The sequence below is a fragment of the Piliocolobus tephrosceles genome, chromosome 1 (genome assembly GCF_002776525.5).
Source record: "Piliocolobus tephrosceles isolate RC106 chromosome 1, ASM277652v3, whole genome shotgun sequence".
Taxonomy (NCBI): Eukaryota; Metazoa; Chordata; class Mammalia; order Primates; family Cercopithecidae; genus Piliocolobus; species Piliocolobus tephrosceles.
Genome location: NC_045434.1, coordinates 119882525 through 119890896, shown reverse-complemented (window position 1 = coordinate 119890896; position 8372 = coordinate 119882525). Strand labels below are relative to the sequence as shown.

Here is an 8372-nt window from a genome sequence, read left to right as displayed (position 1 = left end):
TTTAGATGGAGAAATGTGACCAAATCGCAGTTGTACAGAGCGTACATTGAACAAAGTCTGCTTTTTCTACAACAAATGTAGTTGGCTGTCTTTGAATACTGACATAAGGAAAACTATTCCTCAGAAAATTTTAGTGGTCTTGGGACCAGAGTCAGCTTAGATGCTTTTTCCATTACCCTTTATAACAGTATTTTGCCATTTTTTGAACTCCAATAACCTAAGAAGGTATGACGTGAACTGCTAGGCTAAGAAGATCACCTTAAACAAAGACCCAGAATGAGTTAATGAATGAAACAGATGAAAATAGCATTAATATTGACACTATTCCAAAGTTTCTACTAAACTCTGCTTCATATATCCAACTGCCAACCGACTGCTAGTGGGTTATCTCCTCATGGAAGATTCATCTGCCTCCTGAGAGGAATTTTAATAATTCTAGGAACTACTTCAAGAATATCTAAAATTGAACACCTCCAGACTGCTTTACTGTTGAAGCCTGACTCCTGGACTTCTCAATTTACATCGCCTTTCTGCGTCCTCTCTACCCCTTTCCTCCCCCACACATTTAAAAAAATCATCATTATCTATTTTATTCTACCCTCAATCATTTTTACGCATCCATCTCCATCTATTTACACTTGTTCTACCCCAGGCCATGTCTCCATTCACCCACTCAGTCTTTTCTGGAATAACATAAGTGTCTTCCAGCTGAAATCCCTCCCGTTAGGCTTGCTCCTTTGTGATCTATATCTGAAACTAAAGCAAGAGTGATGGTTGTAGAATTTGATTCATGCTCCTCTTTGATTTAAAATCTCCTTCTTTTTTAGTCTGTTTTTGCATTGCTATAAAGGAATACCTGAGACTGGGTAATTTATGAAGAAAAGCAATATAGTGACTTCACAGTTCCAAAGGCTATAGAGAAGGTGTGGTGTCAGCATCTGATTGGCTTTTGGTGAGACCTCAGGAAGCTTTCAGTGATGGTGGAAGGCAAAGTAGGAGCCAATGTGTCATATGGTGAGACTGGGAGCAAGGGAGAAGAGGGGAAGGTGCCACACTCTTTTAAACTATCAGATCTTACATGAACTTAGAGCGAGAACTCACTTATTATCATCAGGATGGCACCAAGCCATTCATGACGGATCTAGCTCCAGGATCCAAACACCTCCCACCAGGACCCGCTTCCAACATTGGAGATTACATTTCAATATTAGATATGGAGGAGACAAATATCCAAACCATGCTATCATTGCTTTACAACAAAGTCTGAATTCTTTAAGAAATTTGTATTTTGTATTTTAGCCCGTTCTTTTTTCACATATTTTGTTGAAGCTGCAAATCCCTTATAAACACAACTTCTTTCACATTCTGAAATAAGCACTACCTTCATTTAACTATTTTCTCTGCCTGGAACAATTTTTCCTGCCCTAGCTGGCCAGGCCAACTTTACCTGTATTTTAGGTAACTTATCTTGCCTCTTGCTAGACCAATACAGGGACCTCACAAAGCTCACTGTAATCTTGTTATTAGAGTATGAACGTGATTTATTAGAATTGTTCATTTACTTGTCCCACACTAGACCGTAAGGTCTAAAAAGGCCTAGTAGTGTATATTCAAGGGCAGGTGCCAAATATGTTTGGTTCCCTATTCCATCTTTAGCTCACCTACATTCTAACCCAGTTTGAGTGGCGAAGAATAGCCTCTTAAAAAATACTTGTTGGATGAGTTTCAGTCTATGTGTTGGCATGGTGCTAATTATTCACATACATTATCTTACTTAATGTTTATAACAAATTTGTGAAGTAGGTATTATACAGATCAGAAATATGAGCCTCAGAGAAAGAACAACTTGCCTAAATTCACAGAACAAAATTAGTTGTAAGGCTGGAATGAAAAATCAGATTTCAAGCTTTCCTCTTAAGGCTACACAATAAGAGAAGGAGATTGGTTTCATGAGTGAAGAATACTGGTTGGAGATGACAGAGAGGCTGGTAAATAAAGGGTAGAGGTCGGTACCATGGGCCACTGAACTAGTGAGGAGACAACAATGGAAAGTAAGAGGGAGAGAGTCTTTCGTGTTCTCTCCTTAGTTCCTTGAATGCTCAGTCAGGCCATTAGCTGGGAAGGAGGCATGTTCTTAGTACCCAAATGTTGCCACTATCCCTGCTGCCTCTTCAATTCCCCAGTTATTTAAGAAGAAAGATGGATACGGAGACCAAGATCTTAAGCCTTGTCCACTAAAGCTGATTCAAGTGAACTTTAAAAGATGAGTTATCTGTTATTTCCTTAATACCGTAATTCTATCTCCTTGTTGGGCCAGTTGAGTACAAACTAGTTTAATTAATTACTCTCTTTGCCCTCATGTGCTTTAAAAGTTTAATTGGAGAAATTATTTATATTAAAACAGTTTATTTACTAGCATGCTATGTAGGCCTGTAAGATGTTTTATTCACACAACACTTCTTTTGTGTTGCAATATTGGTAATTACCAGTGTAGTACTATGTGTTTGGCAAATGTGGCCCAGAATTTACTGCTTTAATTCTGTGTCACATATAAGGCTCCAGGGGGGTTTTAAACAGTGAATTTTCTTACTTTTCATTTTGCTAACATCGGGTTCTATTTCATGATATTTTAAAATTTCTGCAAATTTTATAGACAGAAAATGATTAAAAGAGAGAACACTGTCAAAATTAAAGCTGTCTTTTAGTGATTTGATTCATTGAAAATGGAGAACAAAGCAATCTAAATGAAGAATTTTAGAATAAATCACCGTTAACCACATATGACATGTTGTATACCAACTAAGTTCTGATGCACAATTAGTTACCTAATTAGGTTTAAAATTCATTTAAATAGATAGCTTCTATCCCTGGCCCACCCACTTATGTTTATTACTCCCATTTAAACACCGAGTACAAGTTAAGGCTCATATTACAGAGCTCTATGGCCTGAAAAAATGCGTGCCGAATGGAGAGACATGTGCTCTATTTGGATAAGCAATGGGTCAGTGTCTGTTGAGACCCATATTTTACGATGAATTGTATCTACTTTGGCTAGTGTTCAATGGGAAAATATCTTTCAGTAGAAAATCTCAGACTATGGTTCTTGAGGAAATATCAATCCTACTTTCTTTATATGGTAACATGGTAAAACAGGAATGAATAGACAATACAGTCAAGAAAACCATTTCCTGTGGAAGTGTGTTTACTCCTTATGCCTACCAGGGTGCCATACACTATGTAACCTATTTCATTAACAGTAAGACACACTTTTTCACATTTTTATTATCCTTGAAAGTGGAGGATATCTTACAATCAATAGTGGTGTCATATTTACTTTCCTAGGTTTTTCTTTCTTAGTAGTACATAAAATAATGGTGTGTTTTACAATCAGTGGCATGTTGGATTCAATGAAATATAATGTATTGCTCTTCTGGCAACTTTAAATGGAGTTTCTCAAGGTAACTCTTATATCTCAATAAGCTTACTTACTAGAAAAATACTTATTCTTTCATTTCAGTACATATAATTGACACTATTTTTTGACACTAATAATGGGAGACACTGTTACTTCTCCCTAATAGCTAATAGTCAAGGAGGGAAAATACATATATCAAATATATGATGAGGCAAAACATTATGGTGAGTGCTGCACTCAAGAGTAAATACGAGGTGCAGCATGGAGTAATAGAAACTCAGCATATTTTGTCCAGTTGGCCTCTTTCGTACATTTATAATCCTATGAAATGTAATTGTCTATAATTTCCTTATTTGTGGTGACACTTCATAGAGTATTTTTCTTCTTCTTTTTTTTTTATGGGGTGTAAGGATTCATTTACTTGACTGAAACTCAAATTTTGGTGCATAAAGATCATTGGAACTGTATATTAACAATGGAGATTACTATTGTCCTTGACAAGAGATTCTGATTCAGTAGATAGGGACCCAGGAATCTACATTTCTTTTTTTTTTTTTTTTTGAGACGGAGTCTTGCTCTGTCACCCAGGCTGGAGTGCAGTGGTGACATCTCAGCTCACTGCAAGCTCTGCCTCCTGGATTCACGCCATTCTCCTGCCTCAGCCTCCCCAGTAGCTGGGACTACAGGCATCCTCCACCATGCCCAGCTAATTTTTTTTTTGTGTGTGTATTTTTAGTAGAGACGGGGTTTCACCGTGTTAGCCAGGATGGTCTCGATCTCCTGACCTCGTGATCTACCTGCCTCAGCCTCCCAAAGTGCTGGGATTACAGACGTGAGCCACCACACCCGGCCAGGACATTTCTAATAAGCTTCTCCTTACTCCAAACAATTCTGATGTTTAATATGGTCTTAGGTCCACACTTTGGGATATACTGGACTGAACAGAGGAAGTTAACATTAGAACCAGTTATAATAATGAGAATTAATATAAAATTGCATTTGCTTATTATTTGTTTAAATATTCAAAATCTGATACATTTAAATGAGATGTTCCAATGACAATAAGAATTGTGCGGAAAGGAAGACTGTACTAAACAGATAAAAGATTTACCCTATCTGCTTACAGCAGTTTCTATTTGGCAACTAGGACATTTATCAATTACAGGCATGCCTTAGAGGTATTTTGAGCTCAGTTCTAGACCACTGCAAGAAAGTTAATATTACAATAAAATGAGTTACACAATTCTTTTGGCTTCCTAGTGCATATAAAAGTTATATTTACATTATGCTGTAGTCTGCCACGTGTGCAATAGCATTATGTCTAAAGAAAACAATGTACATACCTTAATTAAAAAATACTTTATTGTTAAAATAAGCTAATCATCACTGGTGTCTTCAGAGAGTCATAATCTTTTTGTTGGTGGAAGGTCTTACCTTGATGTTGATGGCTACTGACTGATCATGGTGGTGATTGCTAAAGGTTGGGGTGGCTGTGGCAATTTCTTAAAGTAAGACAACGATGAAATTTGCCACATCAGTTGACTTCTCCTTTCCCAAAATATTTCTCTGTCATGTATAATATTGTTTAATATCATTTTACCCACAGTAGAACTTCTTTCAGAATTGAAGTCAGTGCTCTCAAACTCTGCCACTGTTGCATCAACTAAGTTTATATAATATTCTAAATCCTTTGTTGTCACCTTAACAATGATTTACTGGAGTTCTTCACCAGGAGTAGATTTCATCTCAAGAAACAACTTTCTCTGCTCATCTGTAAGAAGCAAATTCTCATCTTGTTCAAGTTTTATCAGGAGATTGCAGCAATCCAGTCACATCTTGAGGTTCCACTTACAATTTTAGTTCTCTTGATATTTCTACCACATCTGCAGTTACTTCTTCCACTAAAGTCTTAATCCTCTCAAAGTCATCTATGAGAGTTGGAATCTACTACCAAACTCCTGTTAATGTTGATAATTTGACCTCCTCCCATGAATCATGAATGTTCTTAATGGCACTTAGAATCAGGAAGACTTTCCAGAAGATTTTCAATTTACGGTGCCCAGATTCATCAGAGAAATCATAATCTATGGCAACTATAGCTTCATGAAATGTATTTCTTTTTTTTTTTTTCAACAAACAAGTATTTATTGAGCGCCTACTATGTGCCAGGCACTGTTCTAGACCCCCCCAGAAGAAAAAACAAAAAACAAGATAGAGGCAGCAAACACAAATTCTGAGGGAGAGGAAAGGGGCAGTTGAGTAAGAGGGCTAAGGGAACTGAGAAGCCTGAGGTGATGGGGGCTCTGCCTTAGGCCTCCTCTTCGGCCTCCTCACCGAAATCCTCCTCCTCTTCTGCGGTGGCATCCTGGTACTGCTGATACTCAGAGACGAGGTCGTTCATGTTGCTCTCAGCCTCAGTGAACTCCATCTCGTCCATGCCCTCGCCTGTGTACCAGTGGAGGAAGGCCTTCCGGCGGAACATGGCAGTGAACTGCTCCGAGATGCGCTTGAAGAGCTCCTGGATGGCCGTGCTGTTGCCAATGAAGGTGACTGCCATCTTGAGGCCACGAGGTGGGATGTCACAGACAGCTGTCTTGACGTTGTTGGGGATCCATTCCACAAAGTAGCTGCTGTTTTTGTTCTGCACGTTAAGCATCTGCTCATCGACCTCCTTCATGGACATCCGACCACGGAAGAGAGCAGCCACGGTGAGGTATCGGCCGTGGCGGGGGTCACAGGCAGCCATCATGTTCTTGGCATCGAAGACCTGCTGGGTGAGTTCTGGCACTGTAAGAGCTCGATATTGCTGGCTTCCATGGCTGGTGAGAGGGGCAAAGCCAGGCATAAAGAAATGGAGGCGTGGGAAGGGGACCATGTTGACTGCCAACTTGCGGAGGTCAGCATTGAGCTGGCCAGGGAAGCAGAGGCAGGTGGTGACACCGTTCATGGTGGCTGAGACAAGGTGGTTCAGATCCCCGTAGGTTGGTGTGGTCAGCTTCAGAGTACGGAAGCAGATATCATAGAGGGCCTCGTTGTCAATGCAATAGGTCTCATCAGTGTTCTCTACCAACTGATGGACGGAGAGGGTGGCATTGTAGGGCTCAACCACGGTGTCAGATACTTTGGGTGAAGGAACTACACTGAAGGTGTTCATGATGCGATCAGGGTACTCTTCTCGTATCTTGCTGATAAGGAGAGTGCCCATTCCAGAGCCTGTGCCTCCACCCAGTGAGTGGGTCAGCTGGAAGCCCTGCAGGCAGTCACAGCTCTCTGCTTCCTTCCCTACCACATCCAGGACAGAATCAACCAGCTCAGCCCCCTCTGTGTAGTGGCCTTTGGCCCAGTTGTTACCTGCCCCAGACTGACCAAATACAAAGTTGTCTGGTCTAAAGATCTGGCCAAAAGGACCTGAGCAAACAGAGTCCATGGTCCCAGGTTCTAGATCCACCAGGATGGCACGAGGAACATATTTGCCACCTGTGGCTTCATTGTAGTACACGGAGATGCGGTCCAGCTGCAGGTCGCTGTCCCCGTGGTAGGTGCCGGTGGGGTCAATGCCATGTTCATCACTGATCACCTCCCAGAACTTGGCACCGATCTGGTTGCCACATTGACCGGCCTGGATGTGCACGATTTCCCTCATGGTTAAAATTTATTATTTTTTGCTCGCCTCAAGGTATGTATGCGGCAAGAAAATAAGTAATTTTTTTTTCTGCAGGTCGCAGGCTGGAAGGTTGGAATGCGCCCCAGACGCTGGAGGAGCGAGGTGCGAACGCGGCGGCAGGAAGGTTCTGAGATATGAAATGTATTTCTTAAATAATAAGATTTGAAAGTCAAAATTACTCCCTGATCCATGGGCTGCAGACTTGATGTTGTGTTAGCAGGCGTGAAAACAACATTAATTTCCTTGTACATGTCCATTTGAGCTCTTGGATAACCAGGTGCAGTGTCAGTGACCAGTAATATTGTGAAAGGGACTTTTCTTTCTGAGCAGTAGTTCTTAACAGTGGGCTTAAAATCTTCAGTAAATCATAATGTAAACAGATGTGCTGTCATCCAGGCTTTGCTATTCCATATATACAGCACAGGTAGAGTAGATTTAGCAGGATTACTGAGGGCCCTCGATTTTGGAATGGTAGCTGAAAATTGGGTTTCACTTAGAGTCACCAGATGCACTAGCTTCTGCTATGAGAGTCAGCCTGTCCTTTAAAGCTTTGAAGTCAGGCATTGACTTCTCTGTAGCTATGAAAGTCCCCAATGACACCACTAATATAAGGTTGTTTTGTCTATATTATTTTGTTGTTGTTGTTGTTTAGTGTAGCCACCACCATAAAATTATCCTTGGTAAATCTGGATAACTTGATGCAGCTTCTTCATCAGCACTTGCAGCTTCACTTTGCACTTTTATGTAATAGAGACTGTTTCTTCCCTTAACCTTCATGAACAAAACCTCAGATAGCTTCAAACTTTTCTTCTGCAGTTTCCTTACTGCTTCATAGAATTGAGGAAAATTAGAGTGTTTTTCTGGATTAGTGTTTGGTTTAAAGGAATATTGTGGCTGGTTTGATCTTCTATCCAGACCACTAAACCTTTCTCCATATCAAAAATAAGGCTGTTTCATTTTCTTATCATTTTTGTGTTCCCTGGAGGAGAACTTCTGATTTCTTTCAAGAACTTTTCCTTTTTATTCACAACTTGGCTATTTGATGCAAGAGGCCAAGTCCTTGATCTATCTTGGCTTTCAACATGCCTTCTTTACTAAGCTTAATCATTTTAAAAGTTCAACTTAAGCTTTTGATTTAAAGTGAAAGACATGAGACTTTTTCTTTTATTTGAACACTTAGAGGTCTTGCACAGTTGTTAATAGGTCTAATTTCAATGCTGTTGTGTTTCAGGGAAGAGGGAGACCTCAGTAGAGGAAGAGAAATAGGGGAACGGATGGTTGCTAGAACAACAG

General features: G+C 40.2%; 1 pseudogene across 1 annotated transcript; it reads right to left on the bottom strand.

Annotated features, from left to right (window-relative positions):
* Positions 1-5532: 5532 nt before the first annotated feature.
* On the bottom strand, positions 5533-7210 carry LOC111525752 (annotated as a pseudogene). Its single transcript, XR_002726187.2, has one exon. The product of XR_002726187.2 is annotated as a tubulin beta-7 chain pseudogene (transcript).
* Positions 7211-8372: the final 1162 nt, after the last annotated feature.